General features: G+C 37.3%; 1 protein-coding gene across 4 annotated transcripts in view; it reads right to left on the bottom strand.

Moving 5' to 3' along the window:
- The window catches only part of SOX6 (SRY-box transcription factor 6), a 692,888-nt gene that overhangs the window by 590,071 nt on the left and 76,071 nt on the right, over window positions 1-26,746 (bottom strand). The gene's annotated exons all lie outside the window — the stretch shown is intronic.

The following is a 26,746-nucleotide window of genomic DNA, read 5'->3' as shown; positions in this document are numbered from 1 at the left end:
AACACCTGCAAGCTCAAGCCACAGTATGAAGAATATCTGCCAAATACATCGATATCTGAGCCAGAATAAGGGAGAATACAAGCTGACACCAACCACCTCATATTCAAGCAAGAATAAATTTCTCTAAAAGTATGAAAGGATATCAAATTCTCCTTTGATTAAAATGATAAGATTTAGGGCCATTAGAGACAACAGAACTAGTAGGAAATATACTGTGAAGAAATATCCCAGCTCCACACTGACAAATTGCGGGTAAAGTAGAGCTGAATAAAGAAGAAACATGTAGACAGACCATCTTGTCTGTAATCTAATCTCCTAAGACACTGTCTTGAGTTGAAGGAAAGGAAGCAGAGGTGACCAGATCACCACACAGATAGCCTGACTTAAGGTGCTTCGTTGTAAGCCACACCAAACTTCTAATGCCAAAAACTAAGGAGAGACATAGGAAAATAATGTAAATATATATTTTATAGAGAGAGAGAGAGAATGTAAATATATGTAAATGTAAATATATATAATGCTAAAATATATATATATTCTTCTATATATTCTTCTATGGATAGATATACATCACTATATAGATATATAGATATATATTTCAGATTAAATTAAACTTCTGTAAATTTGGTGACTGTTGCAATAAGGACACACCAAAGCAAAGAGAAGAGAGTGTTTCCTCATAGATATATATAGAGAGAAAGAGAGAAAGGAAAAAATATATATACATATACGAGGATTTTCAAGACAACAAATCGCAGTTAAATCTGCTGGGACTAATTTTTTAAAACTTGCCCCTACACAACCCCTCCTAATATTATTTTTCAGCAAATAGCTATCCAATATTAAAATGCCCCCATTTAAAGATAAGCAGTAAGAAAAAATCAGCACTGGACCCATATATACATATATAATAAAAAATTGAATATAATTTAAAGACAAGAGATGGGCATATATTTAATTCAAGCTGAATGTAGTAAGTTCTACTGTGTCATGTTCTTTTACTCATGTCATAACAAATTTAGCCTTACTTAATATATATATCAATCCTGTGGAATAAATATTAGATTCCTATTTTTTTAATGAGGAAACTTGAGGTCTAAGGTCTACTTGCAGCTGTTAAATGTTGGAATCTGGATATAAATCCAGGTCTTCTGAATTAAAAGCCCATACTGTAAATATACCTTTCATGAGCATTTACACTTAAATAATATCCACTCACAAAGACTTGGTCTTTCCAAACTAAAGTCTTACATTATGTGTAGTCTATATTAATGCAAATTCACTCATACTCACTAATGATTTTCTTGATTTCTTTTGATCCCTATTTCTTTCTGCATATACAGTAACAAAACCTGGTTTTCCAGTTTGCTACTACATTGTTTTGTTTAAGGACAAGATTCTACTGTATTTTGTTTCAAATATTTTTCTTCATGATATCCAGTATTTCTTCTAATTTTTTGGTCACATACAAACAGAAATCTCTAAAATAATTCTGCCTACTTTAGGTAGTAAGTAAGAGTTAAGCTTTGCTGTCTTTGTCTTAAATAGAAATAAAAATGGAAATGATCTCCACTTGGGCAAGTGAAGACTTTTTTTTGCCATTTTCTTCTTATTTTCCTATCTTTGGTATTCTTTTTATATTATCCATTCGTAACTAGCATTTTTCTACCTGAAAAAGCTTGTAATATGTTTCTCATTCCAAGGAAATAAGAGATCTCCCTATACTTCCTCTTCAAATTCATTTTTTTAAGTGACTGGTCTTAGAACTAATCCCACAGAACCCTCTCTGTTAACACTACTCTATTTAGGAAAGGGCCTATTTATCCTTACTCTTTAGTTTTTTAATCCACTGTATGATCAAGAAATGAGACAAAGCTAGCTAACTGGCTTATAATCCTATGACTTTAATCTCTTCTGCACTGGGCTCTAAATTCAATTCTTCAGAAATCATAAAAACTCATTCAATTCTGTAACAAATGTTCAATCCCAGTGCTTAATATACAATTATATCTCATCATAATCTTGTTCACTTAATAATAAAAGAAAACTTTGGTTTCTTGTAGTCTCCTTAGCAAATCTCAACTACTGAATCCTACTTAGAGCATGTCCACTACATCATGATTCAAAACATTTTAAAATAACAACATACGTTCCAGAGTACTTGGAGGAAAATCCTTTATAAAAACAGACCTAGTCATAATATGCCTTAATATTTAAGCCCAAAATAAAATGCAGTCTAAATATCAACTTCGGGTCTCAATGATATAATGGCAAGGTTCAAAAATATCCTAAATATCTTCTGAAGCATGATATGCCAGTACTGTCAAGCACTGAACACACAAAGCTAGGAGCTATGAATTACAAAGGTCTTAAAACAAATTTACAAAGTGTAATCACTCTTCATAGGTGAGATATTCTGTTTATTCTATGGAGGAATATTTCAGTTTAAATTAAAAATCTGTATATTTTGGTGATTGTTGCAATAAGGACACACGAAGGGGAAGAGAATGTTTCATCATGTTCAGCATAATGCAAGTATAATATGAATTTCTGATAGAAATATTTTCAAGAAAATGAAATCACTAAATTAAAATTTCATTTAATATTGATGCCCTGTATCATCAAAAAAAATACCTAGACACAAAATTATAGATTGGCATCCTTTTAATACATAATAATTAGCATACTAATTATATTCATTCAGCAAAAAAGTCATTAAAATGTTCAACATAAATCAAAAGTATATAATATCAGTACCTTGCAATAGAAACATAATATTTAAAGTTAATGAATATATCTTTAATATTTTTGGCATAATTTAGTCTATGAAGCTGGGTAAGATGATAGGTGACTGAAAAACTGAGTAACTCCTAAAAACTAAGCAAAATGGAGAATTAATAGAAATATCAATAAAGAGGATTAAGATAAAAAAACTTGCATCTTGAGATCTAAGATGTCGTATTCTGAAATTTGAATTCTGAAGATGGTAAAGGTGGAAAACATGCTTGAAAGTCATGTATTAACTCCTTGTCATTCCTTTGCAGAAGCAGAAAATGGTTGCTACATTTTTCACCCTAAGCTGAAGATGCTTAAAGTGACAAAAGTTTTAAAGATGGTATACCCTCATTGAAAATGTGAAATGTTGTCTTCTGAAAAAGAATTATATTGCTAACTTTTAATTTTGTCCTATTGGGATGCATGTTTGAACAGGAGAGAGGGATAATAAGCAAAACCTAAATACTAAAATGAAAGTGCCCAAACACAAGAATAATCATGTTATGTCATTCGGTGACAATAAATTTGTTTGTGTCATTTTTTAAAATAAACATGTTTCCTTCAGTTTTATTTATAACCAATAAGATATCAAATAAGAATTCACATAAAAATAAAGCTCACAGTTCCAAACAAAGATAATTTTCATGATTTTTTTTTAAACAAATAACACTACATCTGTTGAGAACATGTTTTTGCCTTGTGTGCACCTTACATACCAGTCTATGTCTCAAAAGCACATAAAGGTTCGAGGTAATATATAATTAGGAATTGTTTTTACATGTATCAAATCAGAATCAATAACTGGCAATTTAAAGTAATGACTTGTCAACCATAACACATTTTCCACACTGTATTAGATAGAATGACACAGCAGAACCAATAAGTTAAATATTCTTATTCATTCAAATTCTTATTCATCTTTTAATCTATATATCATACAATATTGGTTGGTGATGTAGAAGTCTTCATATAGAGAAACCTAGAAAATTCTCAAATAAGGACTTCTTAGGCCTGCATATCACAGAACTTTGAAAATTTTAAAAACCAAGAGTCTAGGAACCTAAAAGAAATAAAGCTATAGATAACACTGATTTTTTTTAATAGTTTTAAAACATTTTTTAAATAAGATCATGTTTTTTTCCAGCCAAGTTGTACTTAGGTTTCTTCTAGAACTTTGCCTTGTATATAAAATGAACTTGAAATAAAGGACTTCCAAGTTCCCTCCAATTCTAAAACAATGCAGTTTTATAGTCTTTGGAAATATCAGAAGTTCCCAACACACAAATGGACTTAGTTTCAAAAGTTCTTAGAGTTTGGAACGTACTTTCCCATAGAAACAATGATGCCAATAGTATTTAGAATCCTATGCCACTTCACTCACAGAATGGCTGAGCACTGAATTATAACTAACACTAGTTTCTATAAGAAAATATTCATTGAGCTTTGTCTGGGGACCCCAAGAACAAACTGTTCTCCTGATCCTCACATCCTGACCACCCCATGAGGGTAAAGAACTTCACTGATGTCTGCAGTAGCAATTCTAAGGGCCAAGCAAGAGACATTAGAAAAGTTTAGTCTATCATACCTTCAACTGGAGCCTTGATACCATCTCCTTTTCCTTTTTCTACAAAGGTTCTATCAGTGGAACATTCATCAACAGTTACAGCTATGGTACTAATGTCCACATAATTGCTGAAGAGGGAAAGGTTTCTGCAGAAGATTTAAACTGAGTATTGACTAGTTAGGAATTATCTTTAACCTAAGCCACAAGCAGAGATATGTCAATGTTTTTATAATACAATGTCTTCATAATGATGGAATCTGACCTGCATATTGAAGGGCAGTGGTACACTGTTAGTTTAGTTTGAGACACTGATGTTCACTCACTGAACTCAGTGAATATATCATCACTAGGATCTTTCTAAGAATGGATATACTAAAGAACATTGTGCAAGCTAGTGAAAATACCTACCACATGATGATGTTTTTAAATGTATCTACAAAATTTATATAATTAGCTGACAGACTACCCTGCATGTAAACCAAGAGCAGACATTGTCTAACAGGCAAAGCTAATATTTATACCTATGCCCCAAAAATCAAATAAGCAAATTACTTATTATTTCTATCTTTTTTGAAGCATTATTCAAAAAATTGATCTTGGCTAGGCACAGTGGCCTGTAGTCCCAGCACTTTGGGAGGCCAAGGTAGGCAGATCACTTGAACTCATGAGTTTGAGACCAGCCTGGGCATCATGGCAAAACCGCATCACTACAAAAAATACAAAAATGAGCTGGGAACAGTGGCCTGTGCCTGTAGTCCCAGCTATTAAAGAGGCTAAGGTGAGAGGATCCCTTGAGCCTGGGAGGCAGAGGTTGCGGTGATCCAAGATCCCACCACTGCACTCTAACCTAGGTAAAAGGGTGAGACCCTGTCTTAACAAAAACAAAATGAAAAGCAAAAAAAAGTCTTAAATGCCAAATAAATTAATAATTTTTACTTTCCATAAATGCAACAGTTGGGAATCCCTAAGACCTAGGCATTGGTTAGCATGCTTTTCTGGTTGTAAAAATTACCAAACACTGATTCAGGAAGTCTATCAGAAGCTTAATAGACAAGCATATAACCAATCAACAATTCTACCTGAAAAAGACATCATGAGTCAGGCATCTGTTAATATCTTCTTCTTTCAAAATATGTGGTTAGATAAGTCATTTTTAGTACTTTAGGACATGATCCAAGCATATTTCAATTTCTGCAACTTCAATTTGCAAATGTTATTTTCCATCTTGCTAGGACATTGTTATTTTCCAGATCACCCTCACATGAGGGGACTATTCTCGATTGGTGAAAGCACAACAGGTGGGTCACATTGAAGGTCACATTAGTTTTGTTCACAGGGCCAGACACAAGGTTTTCATTATCCTTAATAAAAACAGAAGATAGTAATAAAAATATATCATTGAAATAATATCTCTCTTCATTCATATGCAATAACTTCACACATTTGAATGCACCATTTCCAAAATCTGCTGCTGGCAATAGTGTGATGGTTATTTTGTGATGTTTGTTATAAAAATAATGGTATAAATCGAAGTCGCTTCCAAGATGGCAGAATAGGAACAGCTCTAGTCTGCAGCTCCCAGTGAGATCGACACAGAAGATGGGTGATTTCTGCATTTCCGACTGAAGTACCTGGTTCATCTCACTGGGACTGGTTGGACAGTGGATGCAGCCCACGGAGGGTGAGCTGAAGCAGGGCAGGGCATTGCCTCACCCAGGAAGCACAAGGGGATGAGGATCTCCCTTTCCTAGCCAAAGGAAGCCATGACAGACTGTACCTGCACAAACAGTACACTCCTGCCCAAATACTGTGCTTTTCTATGGTCTTAGCAACCAGCAGACCAGAAGATTCCCTCCTGTGCATGGCTCAGCGGGTCCCACAACCAGGGAGCCTTGATCATTGCTAGAGCAGCAGTCTGAGATAAACCTGTGAGGCTGCAGCTGGGCAGTGAGAGGGCCATCTGCCATTGCTGAGGCTTGAGTAGGTAAACAAAGAGGACAGAAAGCTCGAACTGAGTGGAGCCCACCACAGATCAGCAAGACCTACTGCCTCTATAAGCTCCACCACTGTGGGCAGGGCATAGCTGAACGAAAGGCAGCACACAACTTCTACAGACTTAAACATCCCTGTCTGTGAGCTCTGAAGAGAGCAGTGGTTCTCCCAGCACAGTGCTGGAGCTCTGAGGACAGACTGCCTCCTCAAGGGAGTCACTGACCCCTATGTAGCCTGACTGGGAGACACCTCCCAGTAGGGGCCGACAGACACCTCATACAGGTGGGTGCCTCTCTGGGACGAAGCTTCCAGAGGAAGGGTCAGGTAGCAATATTTGCTGTTCTGCAATATTTGCTGTTCTGCAGCCACCGATGGTGATACTCAGGCAAACAGGGTCTGGAGTGGACCTCCAGCAAACTCCAACTGACCTGCAGCAGAGGGGTCTGACTGTTAGAAGGAAAACTAACAAACAGAAAGAAATAGCATCAACATCAACAAAGGACATCCACATCAAAATCCCATTTGTAGGTCACCAACATCAAAGACCAAAGGAAGATAAAACCACAAAGATGGGGAGAAACCAGAGCAGAAAAGCTGAAAATTCCAAAAACCAGAGCACTTCTTCGCCTCCAAAGGATTGCAGCTCCTCACCAGCAATGGAACAAAACTGGACAGAGAATGAGTTTGAAGAGTTGACAGAAGTAGTCTTCAGAAGGTTGGTAATAACAAACTTCTCTGAGCTAAAGGAGCATGTTCTAACCCATCACAAGGAAGCCAAAAACCTTAAAGAAAGGTTACATGAAAGGCTAAATAGAATAAAGACTGTAGAGAAGACTTTAAATGACCTAAAGGAGCTGAAAACCACAGCATGAGAACTGTGTGACACATGCACAAGCTTCAATAGGCAAGTCAATCAAGTGGAAGAAAGCATATCAGTGATTGAAGATCAAATTAATGAAATAAAGTGAGAATACAAGACTAGAAAAAAAAACAGTAAAAAAAATTGAACAAAGCCCACAAGAAATATGGGTCTGTGTGAACACACCAAATCTACATTTGATTGGTGTACCTGAAAGTGATGAGGAGAATGGAACCAAGGTGGAAAACACTCATCAGGATATTATCCAGGAGAACTTCCCCAACCTAGCAAGGCAGGCCAACATTGAAATTCAGGAAATACAGAGAACATCACAAAGATACTCCTCGAGATGAGCAACTCCAAGACACATAATTTTCAGATTCACCAAGGTTAAAATGAAGGAAAAAATGTTAAGGGCAACCAGAGAGAAAGGTCAGGTTACCCACAAAGGGAAGCCCATCAGAATAACAGCAGATCTTTCTGCAGAAGCCCTAGAAGCCAGAACAGAATGGGGGCCAATATTCAACATTCTTTTTTGTTTCAATTTTTTATTATACTTTAAGTTCAAAGGTACATGTGCACAACGTGCAGGTTTGTTACATATGTACGCATGTGCCATGTTGGTGTGCTGCACCCACCAACTCATCGTTTATATTAGATATATCGCCCAATGCTATCCCTCCCCCCTCCCCCAATCCCATGATAGGCCCCAGTGTGTGATGTTCACCTTTGTCCAGGTGTTCTCATTGTTCAATTTCCACCTATGAGTGAGAACATGCGGTGTTTGGTTTTCTGTTCTTGCCAGAGTTTGCTGAGAATGATGGTTTCCAGCTGCATCCATGTCCGTACAAAGGACATGAACTCATCCTTTCTTATGGCTGCATAGTATTCCATAGTGTATATGTGCCACATTTTCTTAATCCAGTCTGTCACTGATGGACATTTGGGTTGGTTCCAAGTCTTTGCTATTGTGAATAGTGCTGCAATAAACATACATGTGCATGTGTCTTTATAGAAGCATGATTTATAATCCTTTGGGTATATATGCAGTAATGGGGTGGCTGGGTCAAATGGTATTTCTAGTTCTAGATCCTTGAGGAATTGCCACACTGTCTTCCACAATGGTTGAACTAGATTACAGTCCCACCAGCAGTGTAAAAGTCTTCCTAGGTCTCCACATCCTCTCCAGCACCTGTTGTTTCCTGACTTTTTAATGATCACCATTCTAACTGGTGTGAGATGGTATCTCATTGTGGTTTTGATTTGCATTTCTCTGATGGTGAGTGATGATAGGCATTTTTTCATGTGTCTGTTGGCTGCATATAAGTCTTCTTTTGAGAAGTGTCTGTTCATATCCTTTGCCCACTTTTTGATGGGGTTGTTCTTTTTCATGTAAATTTGTTTGAGTTCTTTGTAGGTTCTGGATATTAGCCCTTTGTCAGATGAGTAGATTGTAAAAATTTTCTCCCATTCTGTAGGTTGTTGACTCTGATGGTAGTTTCTTTTGCTGTGCAGAAGTTCTTTGGATTAATTAGATCCCATTTGTCAATTTTGGCTTTTGTCGCCATTGCTTTTGGTGTTTTAGACATGAAGTCCTTGCCCATGCCTATGTCCTGAATGGTATTGCCGAGGTTTTCTTCTAGGGTTTTTATGGTTTTAGGGCTTACATTTTAGTCTCTAATCTATCTTGAATTAATTTTCCTATAAGGTGTAAGGAAGGGACCCAGTTTCAGCTTTCTACTTGTAGCTAGCCAGTTTTCCCAGCACCATTTCTTAAATAGGGCATCCTTTCCCCATTGCTTGTTTTTGTCAGGTTTGCCAAAGATCAGAAGCTTGTAGATGTGTGGTATTATTTCTGAGGGCTCTGTTCTGTTCCATTGGTCTATATCTCTGTTTTGGTACCAGTACCACACTGTATTAGTAACTGTCGCCTTGTAGTATACTATGAAGTCAGGTAGAATGATGCCTCCAGCTTTGTTCTTTTGGCTTAGGACTGTCTTGGCAATGCGGGCTCTTTTTTGGTTCCATATGAACTTTAAAGTAGCTTTTTGCAATTCTGTGAAGAGAGTCACTGGTAGCTTGATGGGGATGGCATTGAATCTATAAAATATCTTGGGCAGTATGGCCATTTTCATGATATTAATTCTTCCTATCCATGAGCATGCAATGTTCTTCCATTTGTTTCTGTCCTCTTTTATTTCATGGAGCAGTGGTTTGTAGTTCTCCTTGAAGATGTCCTTCACATCCCTTGTAAGTTGGATTCCTAGGTATTTTATTCTCTTTGAAGCAATTGTGAATGGGAGTTCACTCATGATTTGGCTCTGTCTGTCATTGGTTTATAAGAATGCTTGTGATTTTTGCACATTAATTTTGTATCCTGAGACTTTGCTGAAGTTGCTTATCAGCTTAAGAAGTTTTGGGGCTGAGACAATGGGGTTTTCTAAATATACAATCATGTCATCTGCAAACAGGGACAATTTGACTTCCTCTTTTCCTAATTGAATACACAGTATTTATTTCTCCTGCCTCATTGCCCTGACCAGAACTTCCAACACTATGTTGAATAGGAGTGGTGAGAGAGGGTATCCCTGTCTTGTGCCAGTTTTCAAAGGGAATGCTTCCAGTTATTGCCCATTCAGTATGATATTGGCTGTGGGTTTGTCATAAATAGCTCTTATTATTTTGAGATAGGTTTCATCAATACCTAATTTATCGAGAGTTTTTAGCTTGAAGGGCTGTTGAAGATTGTTGAAGGCCTTTTCTGCATCTATTGAGATAATCATGTGGTTTTTGTCATTGGTTCTGTTTATATGCTGGATTACGTTTATTGATTTGCATGTTGAACCAGCCTCGCATCCCAGTGATAAAGCCGAGTTCATCATGGTGGATAAGCTTTTTCATGTGCTGCTGAATTTGGTTTGCCAGTATTTTATTGAGGATTTTCACATCGATGTTCATTAGGGATATTGTTCTTAAATTCTCTTTTTTTGTTGTTGTGTCTCTGCCATGCTTTGGTATCAGGATGATGCCGGCCTCATGAAATGAATTAGGGAGGATTCCCTCTTTTTCTATTGATTGGAATAGTTTCAGAAGGAATGGTACCAGCTCCTCCTTGTACCTCTGGTAGAATTCAGCTGTGAATCCATCTGCCTGGACTTTTCTTGATTGGTAGGCTGTTAATTATTGCCTCAATTTCCGAGCTTGTTACTGGTTTATTGAGAGATTCAACTTCTTCCTGGTTTAGACTTAGGAGGGTGTATGTGTCCAGGGATTTATCCATTCCTTCTAGATTTTCTAGTTTATTTGTGTAGAGGTGTTTATAGTATTCTCTGATGGTAGTTTGTGTTTCTGTGGGATCAGTGGTGATATCCCCTTTATCATTTTTTGTTGCGTCTATTTGATTCTTCTGTCTTTTCTTCTTTATTAGTCTTGCTAGTGGTCTGTCAATTTTGCTGATTTTTTCAAAAAACCAGCTCCTGGATTCATTGATTTTTTTGAAGTTTTTTTTTTGTGTGTCTCTATCTCCTTCAGTTGTGCTCTGATCTTAGTTATTTCTTCCCTTCTGCTAGCTTTTGAATGTGTTTGCTCTTTCTTCTCTGGTTCTTTTAATTGTGATGTTAGAGTGTCAATTTTAGATGTTTCCTGCTTTTTCTTGTGGGCATTTAGTGCTATAAATTTCCCTTTATGTGTTGCATTAAACGTGTCCCAGGGATTCTAGTATGTTGTGTCTTTGTTCTCACTGGTTTCAAAGAACATATTTATTACTGCCTTCATTTCATTATTTACCTAGTAGTCATTCAGGAGCAGGTTGTTCAGTTTCCATGTAGTTGAGCAGTTTTGAGTTAGTTTTTTAATCCTGAGTTCTAGTTTGATTGCACTGTGGTCTGAGAGAAAGTTTGTTACAATTTTTGTTATTTTACATTTGCTGAGGAGTGCTTTACTTCCAACTATGTGGTCAATTTTAGAATAAGTGTGATGTGGTGCTGAGAAGAATGTATATTCTGTTGACCTGGGTTGGAGAGTTCTGCAGATATCTATTAGGTCTGCTTTGTGCAGAGCTGAGTTCAATTTCTGGATATCCTTATTAACTTTCTGTCTCGTTGATCTGTCTAATGTTGACAGTTGGGTGTTACAGTCTCCCACTATTATTGTGTGGGAGTCTAAGTCTCTTTATAAGTCTCTAAGGACTTGCTTTATGATTCTGGGTGCTCCTGTATAGGGTGCACTTATATTTAGCGTAGTTAGCTCTTCCTGTTGAATTGATCCCTTTACCATTATGTAATGGCCTTTTTTGTCTCTTTTGATCTTTGTTGGTTTAAAGTCTGTTTTATCAGAGACTAGTATTGCAAACCCTGCTTTTTTCTGTTTTCCATTTGCTTGGTAGATCGTCCTCCATTCCTTTACCTTGAGCCTATGTGTGTCTCTGCAAGTGAGATGGGTCTCCCGAATACCGCACACTGATGGCTCTTGACTCTTTATCCAATTTGCCAATCTGTGTCTTTTAATTGCAGCATTTAGCCCATTTACATTTAAGATTAATACTGTTATGTGTGAATTTGATCCCACCATTCTGAAGTTAGCTGGTTATTTTGCTTGTTAGTTGATGCAGTTTCTTCCTAGCATTGATGGTCTTTACATTTTGGCATGTTTTTGCAATGGCTGGTACCAGTTGTTCCTTTCCATGTTTAGTGCTTCCTTCAGTAGCTCTTGTAGGGCAGGCCTGGTGGTGACAAAATCTCTAAGCATTTGCTTGTCTGTAAAGGATTTTATTTCTCCTTCACTTTTGAAGGTTATTTTGGCTGGATATGAAATTCTGGGTTTAAAATTCTTTTCTTTAAGAATGTTGAATATTGGCCCCCACTCTCTTCTGGCTTGTAGAGTTTCTGCCAAGAGACCCGCTGTTAGTCTGATGGGCTTCCCTTCGTGGGTAACCCGACTTTTCTCTCTGGCTGCGCTTAACATTTTTTCCTTCATTTCAACTTTGGTGAACCTGATAATTATGTGTCTTGGAGTTGCTCTTCTCGAGGAGTATCTTTGTGGTGTTCTCTCTATTTCCTGAATTTTAATGTTGGCCTGCTTTGGTAGGTTGGGGAAATTGTCCTGGATGATTGCCTGCAGAGTGTTTTCCAACTTGGTTCCATTCTCCCCATCACTTTCAGGTACACCAATCAGACGTAAATTTGGTCTTTTCACATAGTCCCACATTTCTTGGAGGCTTTGTTTCTTTCTTTTTACTCTTTTCTCTCTAAACTTCTCTTCTCACTTCGTTTCATTCATTTGATCTTCAATCACTGATACCCTTTCTTCCAGTTGATCGAATCGGTTACTGAAGCTTGTGCATTTGTCATGTAGTTCTTGTGCCATGGTTTTCAGCACTATCAGGTCATTTAAGGACTCCTCTACATTGGTTATTCTAGTTAGCCATCCCTCTAATCTTTCTTCAAGGTTTTTAGCTTCTTTGCGATGGGTTTGAACTTCCTCCTTTAATTTGGAGAAGTTTGATCGTCTGAAGCCATCTTTTCTCAATTCGTCAAAGTCATTTCCATGCAGCTTTGTTCCGTTGCTGGTGAGGAGCTGCATTCCTTTGGAAGGGAAGAGGCACTCTGATTTTTAGAATTTTCAGCATTTCTGCTCTGTTTTTTCCCCATCTTTGTGGTTTTATCTACCTTTGGTCTTTGAGGATGGTAATGTACAGATGGTGTTTTTGTGTGGATGTCCTTTCTGTTTGTTAGTTTTCCTTCTAACAGTCAGGACCCTCAGCTGCAGGTCTACTGGAGCTTGCTCAAGGTCCACTCCAGATCCTGTTTGCCTGGGTATCAGCAGTGGAGGCTGCAGAAGAGTAAATATTGCTGAACAGCAAATGTTGCTGCCTGATCATTCCTCTGGAAGCTTCATCTCAGAGGGGTATCCAGCCATGTGAGACATCAGTCTGTCCCTAGTGGGGAGTGCCTCCCAATTAGGCTACTCAGGGGTCAGGGACTCACTTGAGGAAGCAGTTTGTCCGTTCTCAGATCTCTAACTCCATACTGGGAGAACCACTACTCTCTTCAAAGCTGTCAGACAGGGACATTTAAATCTGCAGAGTTTTCTGCTGCCCCTTGTTTGGTTATGCCCTGTCCCCAGAGGTGGAGTTGACAGAGGCAGGCAGGCCTCCTTGAGCTGTGGTGGGCTCCACCCAGTTCGAGCTTCCCGGCCACTTTGTTTACCTACTCAAGCCTCAGCAATGGCGGGCACCCCTCCCTCAGCCTCACTGCCGCCTTGCAGTTAGATCTCAGATGGCTGTGCTAGCAATAAGGGAGGACCCAGGGGCATGGGACCCTCTGAGCCAGGCGCGGGATATAATCTCCTGGTGTGACGTTTGCTAAGACCCTTGGAAAAGTGCAGTATTAAGGTGGGAGTACCCGATTTTCCAGGTGCTGTGTGTCACGGTTTCCCTTGGCTAGGAAAGGGAATTCCCTTATCCCTTGTGCTTCCCAGGTGAGGTGATGCCCTGCTTCGGCTCTCACTCAGTGGGCTGCACCCACTGTCCTGCACCCACTGTCCTACACACCCCAGTGAGATGAACCCGGTACCTCAGTTGGAAATGCAGAAATCACCCATTGTCTGTGTCGCTCATGCTGGGAGTTGTAGCCTGGAGCTGTTCCTACTTGGCCATCTTGAAAATCCTCAACAACATTCTTAAAGAAAAGAATTTTCCACCCAGAATTTCATATCCAGCCAAAATAACCATCAAAAGTGAAGGAGAAATAAATTCCTTTACAGACAAGTTAATGCTGAGAGATTTTTTTCACCACCATCCCTACCTTACAACAGCTCCTGAAGGAAGCACTAAACATGGAAAGGAACAACTGGTACCAGCCACTGCAAAAACATGCCAAATTGTAAAGACCATCGATGCTAGGAAGAAACTGCATCAATTAAAGGGCAAAATAACCAGCTAACATCATAATGACAGGATCAAATTCACACATAACAATATTAACCTTAAATGTAAATGAGCTAAATGCCCCAATTAAAAGACAGACTGCCAAATTGGATAAAGAGTCAAGACCCATCAGTGTGCGGTATTCGGGAGACCCATCCCACGTGCAGAGACACACATAGGCTCAAGGTAAAGGAATGGAGGAAGATCTACCAAGCAAATGGAAAACAAAAAAAAAGCAGGGTTTGCAATCCTAGTCTCTGATTAAAAAAAAAGGTTTTAAACTAACAATGATCAAAAGAGACAAAGAAGGCCATTATATAATGGTAAATGGATCAATTCAACAACAAGAGCTAACTATCCTAAATACATATGCACCCAATACAGGAGCACCCAGATTCATAAAGCAAGTCCTGAGAGACCTACAAAGAGACTTAGATTCCCACACAATAATAATGGGAGACTTTAACACCCCACTGTCAATATTAGACAGATGAATGAGACAGAAGGTTAACAAGGATATCCAGGAATTGAACTCAGCTCTGTACCAAGCAGACCTAATAGACATCTGCAGAACTCTCCAACCCAAGTCAACAGAACATGCATTCTTCTCAGCACCACATCACACTTATTCTAAAATTGACCACATAGTTGGAAGTAAAACACTCTTCAGCAAATGTAAAAGAACAGAAATTATAACAAACTTTATCTCAGACCACAGTGCAATCAAACTAGAAATCAAGATTAAGAAACTCACTCAAGGCCAGGCGCAGTGGCTCAAGCCTGTAATCCCAGCACTTTGGGAGGCCGAGACGGCCAGATCACGAGGTCAGGAGATCGAGACCATCCTGGCTAACACTGTGAAACCCTGTCTCTACTAAAAAATATAAAAAGCTAGCAGGGCGAGGTGGCGGGTGCCTGTAGTCGCAGCTACTCCGGAGGCTGAGGCAGGAGAATGGCATAAACCCGGGAGGCGGAGCTTGCAGTGAGCCGAGATCCGGCCACTGCACTCCAGCCCGGGCAACAGAGCGAGACTCCGTCTCAAAAAAAAAAAAAAAGAAAGAAAGAAACTCACTCAAAACTGCTCAACTACATAGAAACTGAACAACCTGCTCCTGAATGACTACTGGGTAAATAACGAAATGAAGGGAGAAATAAAGATGTCCTTCGAAACCAATGAGAACAAAGATACAACATACCAGAATCCCTGGCGCACGTTTAATGCAACACATAAAGGGAAATTTATAGCACTAAATGCCCACAAGGAAAAGCAGGAAACATCTAAAATCGACACTCTAACATCACAATTAAAAGAACTAGAGAAGAAAGAGCAAATACATTCAAAAGCTAGCAGAAGGGAAGAAATAACTAAGATCAGAGCACAACTGAAGGAGATAGAGACACACAAAAAAAAAAACTTCAAAAAAATCAATGAATCCAGGAGCTGGTTTTTTGAAAAAATCAGCAAAATTGACAGACCACTAGCAAGACTAATAAAGAAGAAAAGACAGAAGAATCAAATAGACGCAACAAAAAATGATAAAGGGGATATCACCACTGATCCCACAGAAACACAAACTACCATCAGAGAATACTATAAACACCTCTACACAAATAAACTAGAAAATCTAGAAGGAATGGATAAATCCCTGGACACACACACCCTCCTAAGACTAAACCAGGAAGAAGTTGAATCTCTCAATAAACCAGTAACAAGCTCGGAAATTGAGGCAATAATTAACAGCCTACCAATCAAAAAAAGTCTAGGCAGATGGATTCACAGCTGAATTCTACCAGAGGTACAAGGAGGAGCTGGTACCATTCCTTCTGAAACTATTCCAATCAATAGAAAAAGAGGGAATCCTCCCTAATTCATTTCATGAGGCCGGCATCATCCTGATACCAAAGCATGGCAGAGACACAACAAAAAAAAAGAGAATTTAAGACCAATATCCCTAATGAATATTGATGTGAAAATCCTCAATAAAATACTGGCAAACCAAATTCAGCAGCACATGAAAATGCTTATCCACCACAATGAAGTCAGCTTCATCACTAGGATGCAAAGCTGGTTCAACACATGTAAATCAATAAATGTAATCCATCGCATAAACAGAACCAATGACAAAAACCACATGATTATCTCAATAGATGCAGAAAAGGCCTTCAACAATCATCAACAGCCCTTCAAGCTAAAAACTCTCATTAAATTAGGTATTGATGAAACCTATCTCAAAATAATAAGAGCTATTTATGACAAACCCACAGCCAATATCATACTGAATGGGCAAAAACTGGAAGCATTTCCTTTGAAAACCGGCACTAGACAAGGATGCCCTCTCTCACCACTCCTATTCAACATAGTAACGTAGTGTTGGAAGTTCTGGCCAGGGCAATCAGACAAGAGAAAGAAATAAAAGGTATTCAATTAGGAAAAGAGGAAGTCAAATTGTCCCTGTTTGCAGATGACATGATTGTATATTTAGAAAACCCCATTGTCTCAGCCCAAAATCTTCTTAAACTGATGAGCAACTTCAGCAAAGTCTAAGGATGCAAAATCAATGTGCAAAAATCATAGGCATTCCTATATACCAAAAAACAGACAACTAGAGAGCCAAATCATGAGTGAACTACCATTCACAATTGCTACAATGAGAATAAAATACCTAGGAATCCAACTTACAAGGGATGTGAAGGACGTCTTCAAGAAGAACTACAAACCACTGCTCCATGAAATAAAAGAGGACAGAAACAAATGGAAGAACATTGCATGCTCATGGATAGGAAGAATTAATATCATGAAAATGGCCATACTGCCCAAGATATTTTATAGATTAAATGTCATCCCCATCAAGCTACCAATGACTTTCTTCACAGAATTGGAAAAAACTACTCTAAAGTTCATATGGAACCAAAAAAGAGCCCGCATTGCCAAGACAGTCCTAAGCCAAAAGAACAAAGCTGGAGGCATCACGCTACCTGACTTCAAACTATACTACAAGGCTACCTCGTAACTAAAACAGCACGGTACTGGCACAAAAACAGAGATATAGACCAATGGAACAGAACAGAGACCTCAGGAATAACACCACACATCTACAAGCATCTGATCTTTGACAAACCTGACAAAAACAAGCAATGGGGAAAGGATGCCCTATTTAAGAAATGGTGCTAGGAAAACTGGCTAGCCATAAGTAGAAAGCTGCAATTGGATGCCTTCCTTACTCCTTCTACAAAAATTAACTCAAGATGGATTAAAGACTTAAATGTAAGACCTAAAACCATAAAAACCCTAGAAGAAAACCTCAGCAATACCATTCAGGACATAGGCATGGGCAAGGACTTCATGACTAAAACACCAAAAGCAATGGCAACAAAAGCCAAAATAGACAAATGGATCTAATTAAAGAGTGTCTGCACAGCAAAAGAATTATCATCAGAGTGAACAGACAACCTACAGAATGGGAGAAAATGTTTGCAATCTACCCATCTGACAAAGGACTAATATCCAGAATCTACAAAGAAGTTAGACAAATTTACAAGAAAAAAAAACTATCAAAAAGTGGGCATATGAACAGACGCTTCTCAAAAGAAGACATTTATGAAGCAAACAGACACACGAAAAAATGCTCATCATCACGGTTATCAGAGAAATGCAAATCAAAACCACAATGAGATACCATCTCACACCAGTTAGAATGGTGAGCATTAAAAAGTCAAGAAACAACAGATGCTGGAGAGGATGTGGAGAAATAGGAATGCTTTTACACTGTTGGTGGGAGTGTAAATTAGTTCAACCATTGTGGAAGACATTGTGATGATTCCTCAAGGATCTAAAACCAGAAAAACCATTTGACACAACAATCCCATTACTGAGTATATACCCAGAGGATTATAAATAATGCTACTATAACAACACATGCACGCATATGCTTATTGCAGCACTATTCACAATAGCCAAGACTTGGAAGCAACCCAAATGTCCATCAATGATAGACTGGATTAAGAAAATATGGCACATATACACGACGGAATACTATGCAATCATAAAAAAGGATGAGTTCGTGTCCTTTGCAGGGACATGGATGAAGCTAGAAACCATCATTCTGAGCAAACCATCACAAGGACAGAAAACCAAACACCACATGTTCTCACTCATAGGTGGGAAATGAAAAATGAGAACACGTTAACACAGGGCAGGGAACATCACACACTGGGGCCTATTGGGGGTCGGGGCTGGGGGGGGGATAGCATTAGGAGAAATACCTAATGTAAATGACAAGTTGATGGGTGCAGCAAGCTAATATAGCACATGTATACCTATGTAACAAACCCGCACGTTGTGCAGAGGTGCCCTAGAACTTAAAGCATAATAAAAAAATAAAAAATAATGATACAAATCATGACTTGACAAAAAACTTTCTACAGCAATTGTTTGAACTATTAAGTTAAACTGCTGATTCACAAAAAAAAAAAAAAAAAAATCCCAGAACAAACCTGTCCCACAGAATTTATCTAGGTAAAAAATTTGAGAACTTTAATCAACAGCATGAGTGAGTTTTTAATAACTAGAATTATTAATTAAACAGAAAATCAAGATGACTTCAGAACCAGTTATGCTGCTCCACTTAAATTCTGTTGAGCCAAAACAGAAATATTCAATCCTAACATAGTATGAATAAAAACACTTCTTAAGCACTCCCAATGCTCTGCACCATTAGAATTCGAAAGTTTGTTCAACAAACAGATTTTATTTTGAAAACTGTGATCAATGCAGTGGGTTGTTTTCTTTCACAGAATCAGGGACCAGTAATTGGTAAATGATTGCTAATATTTATATTATCCATAATTGGTCTACTAACTCTACTTCTGAAAAAGTATGGTATTTTGTTTCCAAATCAAGAACAGTCTACATACATACACTTACACCTATACATACAAACACACACACACACACACAAATACACATGCTGTTATCAGAAAACTTAAAAATTAATTAAGTAATAACATTAATTGAGCACCTACTAACATGCCAGGCAATGTACATTATTAAGGAACTCTTTATCTTGGAACTCTTTATCTTGAATGCAAATAGGTGTGTGCTTTCATGCCAACCTTGGAAGTGAATTTAACTAAGCAAAATTAAATGAGCATGCAAATTTCTTGGAATACATTTACTGTGTACAACAATATATACCACCATATATTTTTGTCCAAACTTTAACTGCAATATCACTTTTAGAATTTCACAATATCAATAATTTGAGCCTCTATTGAAAATGTGAATGGCAATGACATAGGCCTTTTTATTTCTCCTTTTTTTTTTTTAATTTTTGTGTGATATACAAAACTTTTTTGTTTGTTTGTTTGTTTTCTTTTTTTTATTATTATACTTTAAGTTCTAGGGTACATGTGCATAACGTGCAGGTTTGTTACATATGTATACTTGTGCCATGTTGGTGTGCTGCACCCATCAACTCGTCAGCACCCATCAATTCGTCATTTATATCAAGTATAACTCCCAATGCAATCTCTCTCCCCTCCCCCCTCCCCATGATAGGCCCCGGTGTGTGATGTTCCCCTTCCCGAGTCCAAGTGATCTCATTGTTCATTTCCCACCTATGAGTGAGAACATGCAGTGTTTGGTTTTCTGTTCTTGTGATAGTTTATTTCTAAGCCAGTTTTAAAAAATCAACTTGATTCCTTTTAGTTCTCAGTATTGAAGTCCCCAGTGATGACACGAAAAATTTTGTGTATCAAAGAACGCTATCAAGCAAGTGAAAAGACCCACAGGCTAAAGAAAATATTTGCAAATCATATCTAAGTAGGGCCTATTACCTATAATACATAAAGAACAATTACAACTCAACAATGAAAAGACAAGCCAATTTTTAAATAAGCAAAAGGCTAAACTAGTCATTTCCCAAAGAAAATAGACAAATGGCCAGCAAGCACATGAAAAGATGCTCAAAATCATTATTCATTAGGAAAATATGAATCAAAATCACAACTTAACACTCACTAAAATAGAAATTAGAACAGTCAATACATTGCTGGTAGGAATATAAAATGTGCACATGCTCTGGAAAATATTTTGGCACTTCCTCAAAAAGTTAAACAGGAAATACCATATGACCCAGCAATCATACTCCTACATATCTTCCTAAAGAACACAGTTGTTCAACCATAAACATATATACAAATATTAATGGCAGCACTATTCACAATAACTAAAGGGTAGAAGGATGTCTGTTGACAGCTGAATAGATAAGCAAATTGAGGTAGAGCTACACAATGAAATATTATTCACCAATAAAACTAAGGTACTGAAACATGCTTAAAAAATGGATAAACCTAGAAAACATGCTAAGCAAAAGAAGCTAAAAACAAAGGCCACATATTGCATGATTCCATTTATATGAAATATCTGGAATAGGTAAATCCACAGAGACAGAAAAATTATTATTGCCCTGGGATTGGGGGTGGGAGAAATGGAGAGTGACTGTGTAAAAAGTAGTTTTGGGTTTTATCTTGTTTCATTTTGTTTTCTGGAGACAGGATCTTGCTCTGTCTCCCAGGCTAGAGCGTAGTGGCATTATCATAGTTCACTACAGCCTCAATCTCCTGGGCTCATCAATCCTCCCATCCCATCCTCCAAAGTAGCTGAGACCACAGGCATGAGCTACCATACCTGGCTAATTTTTTAAAATTTTTATACAGAAGGCATCTCACTATGTTGACTAGGCTGGTCTCAAACTCCTGGACTCAAGCAATCCTTCCACCACGGCCTCCCAAATCCTCTGCTGGGATTACAGAGGTAAGCCACCACATCCAACCAAAAAGCAGTTTTGTTTTTGGAGTGATGAAATGATTTGGAACTAAACACTGGTAGTGGTTGTACAACATTATAAATGTACCAAATATCACTGAATTATGCTTTTTAAATTTGCTAAAGTGGTAAGTTTATGTTACGTAAATATTACCACAATAACTTTTTAAAACTTTTTTTTAATGTACAGGCTTGCAAAGAAGCAGAAAAATATGACCCATGACAAGGAGAAAAATCAATCAATAAAAACAGACCCAGAAATTATTAAATTAGCAGGTACGATGTTAAAACAGCTATTAAAATGTACTCCATATCTTGAAAAATGCAGAAGAAAACATGAACAAGGTGAGGAATGAAAGATATAGAAGGATACAGTTAAAACTTATAGAGAGGGCCAGGTACCATGGCTCACACCTTTAATCTCAGCCTTTAGGAGGCCAAGGCAGGAGGATCACTTGAGCTCAGGAGTTCAACACCAGCCTAGGCAACATAGCAAGACCCCATCTCATTTTTAAAAAATTCATAGAAAGGAAGAAAATAATATCTAAAATAAAAAAAACACACTGGATTGAATTAACAGTAGAAAGTGAAGACATAGCAATAGAAATGATTGAAGTTGAAGCAGTGAGAGAAAATAAGAATTAAAAAGAAATGAATAGGCCATATAGTCTAACATACATATGAGCTCCAAAAGAGAGAAGAAAAGAGAGTAAAGAATACAGCCAAAGCTTTCCAAATTTGAATAAAACTATAAACCCGTAGATCCAAAACTTTAACAAAGCCCAAGCCAAAAAAACAAAAAGAACTCACATATCAATAGACACAGAAAAAGCATTTGATAAAATTCAACACCCCTTCATGATAAAAACTCTCAACAAACTAGGTGTAGAAAGTATATACCTTAATGTAATAAAGTCCATATATGGCAAAGCCACAGATGACATCATACTGAATGGGGAAAAGTAAGTTGAAAGCCTTTCCTCTAATAACTGGAATAAGACAAGAATGTCCACTTTCACAACTCCTACTCACTATAATACTGGAAGTCCTAGCCAGAACCATTAGTCAAGAGAAAGAAATAAAAGGCACCCAAATTGGAAAAGAAGTCAAACTGACCAGGCATGGTGGCTCACACCTGTAATCATAACTCCTTGGGAGGCCAAGCCAGGCAGATCACTTAAGCCCAAGAGTTTGAGACTACCCTGGGTAATAATGAGATCTCATCGCTACAAAAAAATTAAAATATTAGCTGAGTATGGTGGTGCATACCTGTGATCCCAGCTACTCAGGAGGCTGAGTTGGGGAAAACACTTGAGCCCAGGCAGTTGAGGCTGCAGTGAGCCATGATCATGCCATTGCACTCCAGCTTGGGTAGGACTTTGTCTATCAAAATAAATAAATAAATACTCTTACCTCTAATAAAGAAGTTCAATAAAGTTGCAGGATTCAAAATCAGCATACAAAAATCAGTAGCAATTCTATCCACCAAAAATAAACTAGCTGAGAAAGAAACCAACAGGGCAATCCTATTTACAAAAGCAACATAAAAAAAAAAAATACCTAGGGAATAAATAACCAACGAGGAGAAAGCCACTACCAAAAAAACTACAAAATACTGATGAAAGACAGCGAAAAGGACATAAACAAATGGAAAGGTATCCCATGCTCATGGATTGGAAGAATTAATATTGTTAAAATGACCATACTACCCAAAGCAACCTGCAGATTCAACGCAACCCCTATCAAAATACCAGTGTCATTTTTCACAGAAATAGAATTCAAAATATTTAACATATATTACAAGTCAATAGTAACCAAAACAGCATAGTATTGATATAGCCACAGACTAATGGAACAATACAGAGAACCCAGAAATAAATCCACATATTTACATAAATCCACTAATTTTCAACAAATGTGCCAAGAATATACATTGGGGAAAGGACGCCCTCTTAAATAAATAGTGCTGGAAAAACTGGATATCCATATGCAGAAGAATAAAACTAGTCCCCTATCTCTTACCATATATAAAAATCAACTCAAGATGAATTAAAGACTTAAATATAAGACCTGAAGCTATAAAACCACTAGGAGAAAATACAGGGGAAGTGCTTCAGGACATGATCTAGGCAAAGAATTTTATGGCTGAGACCCAAAGCACAGGCAACAAAAACAAAAGTAGACAAATGAGACTATATTAAACCAAAAAGCTTCTGAACAGCAAAGGAAATAATCAACAGAATTAAGAGATAACCTGTGGAACAGTAGAAAATATTTGCAAACTAGTCATTTAACAAGAGACTAACATCCACAATATACAAGGAATTCAACTGCAAAACCAAAAAATAATAATCCCATTTAAAAGTGGGCAAAGAACATGAACAGATACTTCTCAAAACAAGACATACACATGGTCAATAGGTATATGATTTTAAAAAATACTCAATATCACTAATCATCAAGGAAATGCAAATCAAAACCACAATGAGATATCATCTTGCCCCAGTTAGAATGGCTATTACTAAAAAGACAAAAAATAACAGATGATGGTGAGGGTGGAGAGAAAAGAGAACTCTTATACACTCTTAGTGGGAATGTAAATTAGTACATCCACTATGGAAAACAGTATGGAGAGTTCTCAAGAAACTAAAAATAGAACAACCATACCATCCAGCAATCTTGCCACTGGGTATTTTTCCAAAAGAAAGGAAATCAGCATATCAAAGGGATATCTGCACCCCCATGCTTACTGCAGCACTATTCACAATAGTAAAGCTATGGAACCAACCTAAGTATCCATCAATGGATGAAAAAATAAAGAAATATATATACACAAACATATGTATCAGTATATCTACACACACACACACACAAAAATGGAATACTATTCAGCCATAAAAAAGAATGAAATCGTGGCATTTGTTGCAACATGGATAGAACTGGAGGTCATTATGTTAAGTGAAATAGGCCAGACACAGAAAGACAAATACTGCATGTTCTCACTCATACAGGAGAGCTAAAAGAGGTTGATCATGAGAATGTCGACCAGAGGTTAGGAAGAATGTGTGAGTGGGAGGGTGCAGAATGAGGAGAAGTTGGTTAATGGGTACAAACATAGAGTCAAATAGAAGGAATAAGTTCTAATGTTTGATAGCAAAGTAGGGTGACTACCATTAATAACAATGTATTGTTTATGTCAAAATAGAAGAGAGGATTGAAATGTTCCCAATACAGTGAAATGATAAATACTTGAGATGATGGATATCCTAAATAACCTAACTTGATCATTACACATTCTGTGTATGTAACAAAATATCACATGGTACCCCAGAAATACATACAAATATGTATCAATAAAAATTGTTTTTAAAAATAATTATGAAAGAAAAGAAGACGCAAGGAACATCATAATCAAATTTATGGAAAACAATCATTAAAAGGACATCTTAAAAGCAGCCACACAGGGAAAAATTAAACAATACATATAAAGGAACGAAAATGAGAGTGAGAGCAGACCCTTCATTAGAAGATATGCAAGCTCAAAGACCGCAAAACAACATCTTTAAAATACTGGAGAAATGAAAACTGTCAATTTAGAATCCATATAGGCAAAAATATCTTTCTAATGTGAAAACAAAGACTTTTTCAGACAAATAAATATTTAGAGAGAATTCATCAGCAGCAGCTCTACACTGCAAACTATGTAAAACAAAGTTCTTCAGATGGAAAAAAAAATACAGAATGGCAATCTGGACTTATCAAAAGAATGAAGAGTTTTAGAAATGGTAACTATAAGGGAAACTCTAACAGAAAATGTTCTCATTTTTTAATATCTTCAAAAGATAGTTGTGAATAATTGGAGCTCCATATGCAAAACAAATGATCCCTGCCGCTTCCATAAAAATGAAACCACAGTGGGCCATAGACCTAAATATAGAATATAAAACTATAAAATTTCTAGAAGAAAACGTATGAGAAAATATTTCTGACCTTTGTTTAGGTAAAGATATCTCAAATGCATACTCTGTAAAAGACAAAAATTTAAAAATTGAATCGTATCAAAATTAAATATTTTGGCTCTTTGAAAGACACTTAAAATGAAGGGGCTGGGCAGGCAGTGGGAGGATGGGAAGATGTTGGTCAAAGGATGTAAAATTTCAGTTAGTCAAGAGGAATAACTTCAAGAGATCTATTGTACAACACAGTGACCATAGTTAATAATAATATATTGTATACTTGAAAATTGCTAAAAGAGTATATTTTAAGTGCTCTCACCACAAATAAACGAAGTAAATTTATTTTGTATGTGAGGTCAATTAATTTGATTTAGCCATTCCACAATGTATACATATTTCAAAAAAAATGAAATCACAAACCCAGTCTAGGAGAAATATTTGTATAAAATAATCACACAAAGCATTTATATCTGGAATATATAAAGAGCTCTTTCAATTTAATTAAAAATAATAATAAATTTGAAAAGACATTGCTCCAAAGAGATACAGATGACAAATAGGCAAACGAAAAAAATTTAAAAATCATTTAGTCATTATGGAAAAGCAACTTTAAAACTTAATGAGATACAGTACTAATAGAAGTCTACCAGAATAACTAAAAAAAAAAAATTTTTTTGAGGCAGAGTTTCACTCCTGTTGCCCAGGCTGGAGTGCAATGGCACCATCTCGGCTCACTGTAACCTCCGCCTCCCGGGTTCGAGAGATTCTCCTGCCTCAGCCTCTCAAGTAGCTGGGATTACAGGCATGCGCCATCACGCCTGGCTAATTTTGTATTTTCAGTAGAGATGGGTTTCTCCATGTTGGTCAGGCTGGTCTCAAACTCCTGACCTCAGGTGATCTGCCCACCTGGGCCTCCCAATATAACTAAAATTTTTTAATGATAATACCAGGTGCTGGTAATGGTACAATGCAACAGAGCTCATGCTAATGAGAATACAAAATGGTGCAGTCATTTTGGAAACTTCTTTGGCAGTTTCTTGTAAAACACTCATTTATCATCCCACAGAGTAATCCCATGCCTAGGTTTTTACCCAAAAGAAATGAAAACATATGTCCACACAAAGACCTGTATGCAACTTAGCAACTTTATTCATGATCACCAAAAACTAAGAACCCAAAAGACCATCAACCGGTGATTAAAAAGAACAAATTGTCATGCATCCATACATTGGAATCTACTCAGCAAAAGAATGATACAAATTACTGTTACCAACAACAACATGGATAAATCTTCTTTGTTATGCAAAATGAAAGAAGCCAGACACAAAAGGCTATGTATGTACTTTATGATTCCACTTCTACAACATTGTGGAAGACATAAGCTCGTAAAGACAGAAATATGAACAGTGGTTGTCAGGGGTGTGAGTAACAGGCTGACTACAAAGAGGCATGGAGAGCTTTTGGGGATGATGAAAATAATCTATATCCTTCTAGAACTAGAAATACCATTTGACCCAGCCATCCCATTACTGCTATAAAGACACATGCACACGTATGTTTACAGCGGCACTATTCACAATAGCAAAGTCTTGGAACCAACCCAAATGTCCATCAATGACAGACTGGATAAAGAAAATGTGGTATATGTATACCATGGAATACTATGCAACCATAAAAAAGGATGAGTTCATGTCCCTTGTAGGGACATGGATGAAGCTGGAAACTATCATTCTGAGGAAACTATCACAAGGACAGAAAACCAAACACTGCATGTTCTCACTCATAGATGGGAATTGAACAATGAGAACACTTGGACACAGGGTGGGGAACATCACACACCCCTATCTTG

Source organism: Trachypithecus francoisi, unplaced genomic scaffold, assembly GCF_009764315.1.
Source record: "Trachypithecus francoisi isolate TF-2019V2 unplaced genomic scaffold, Tfra_2.0 Lachesis_group8, whole genome shotgun sequence".
Taxonomy (NCBI): Eukaryota; Metazoa; Chordata; class Mammalia; order Primates; family Cercopithecidae; genus Trachypithecus; species Trachypithecus francoisi.
Note: the sequence above shows the minus strand (reverse complement) of the source record. Positions and strands in the feature narration are given on the sequence as shown.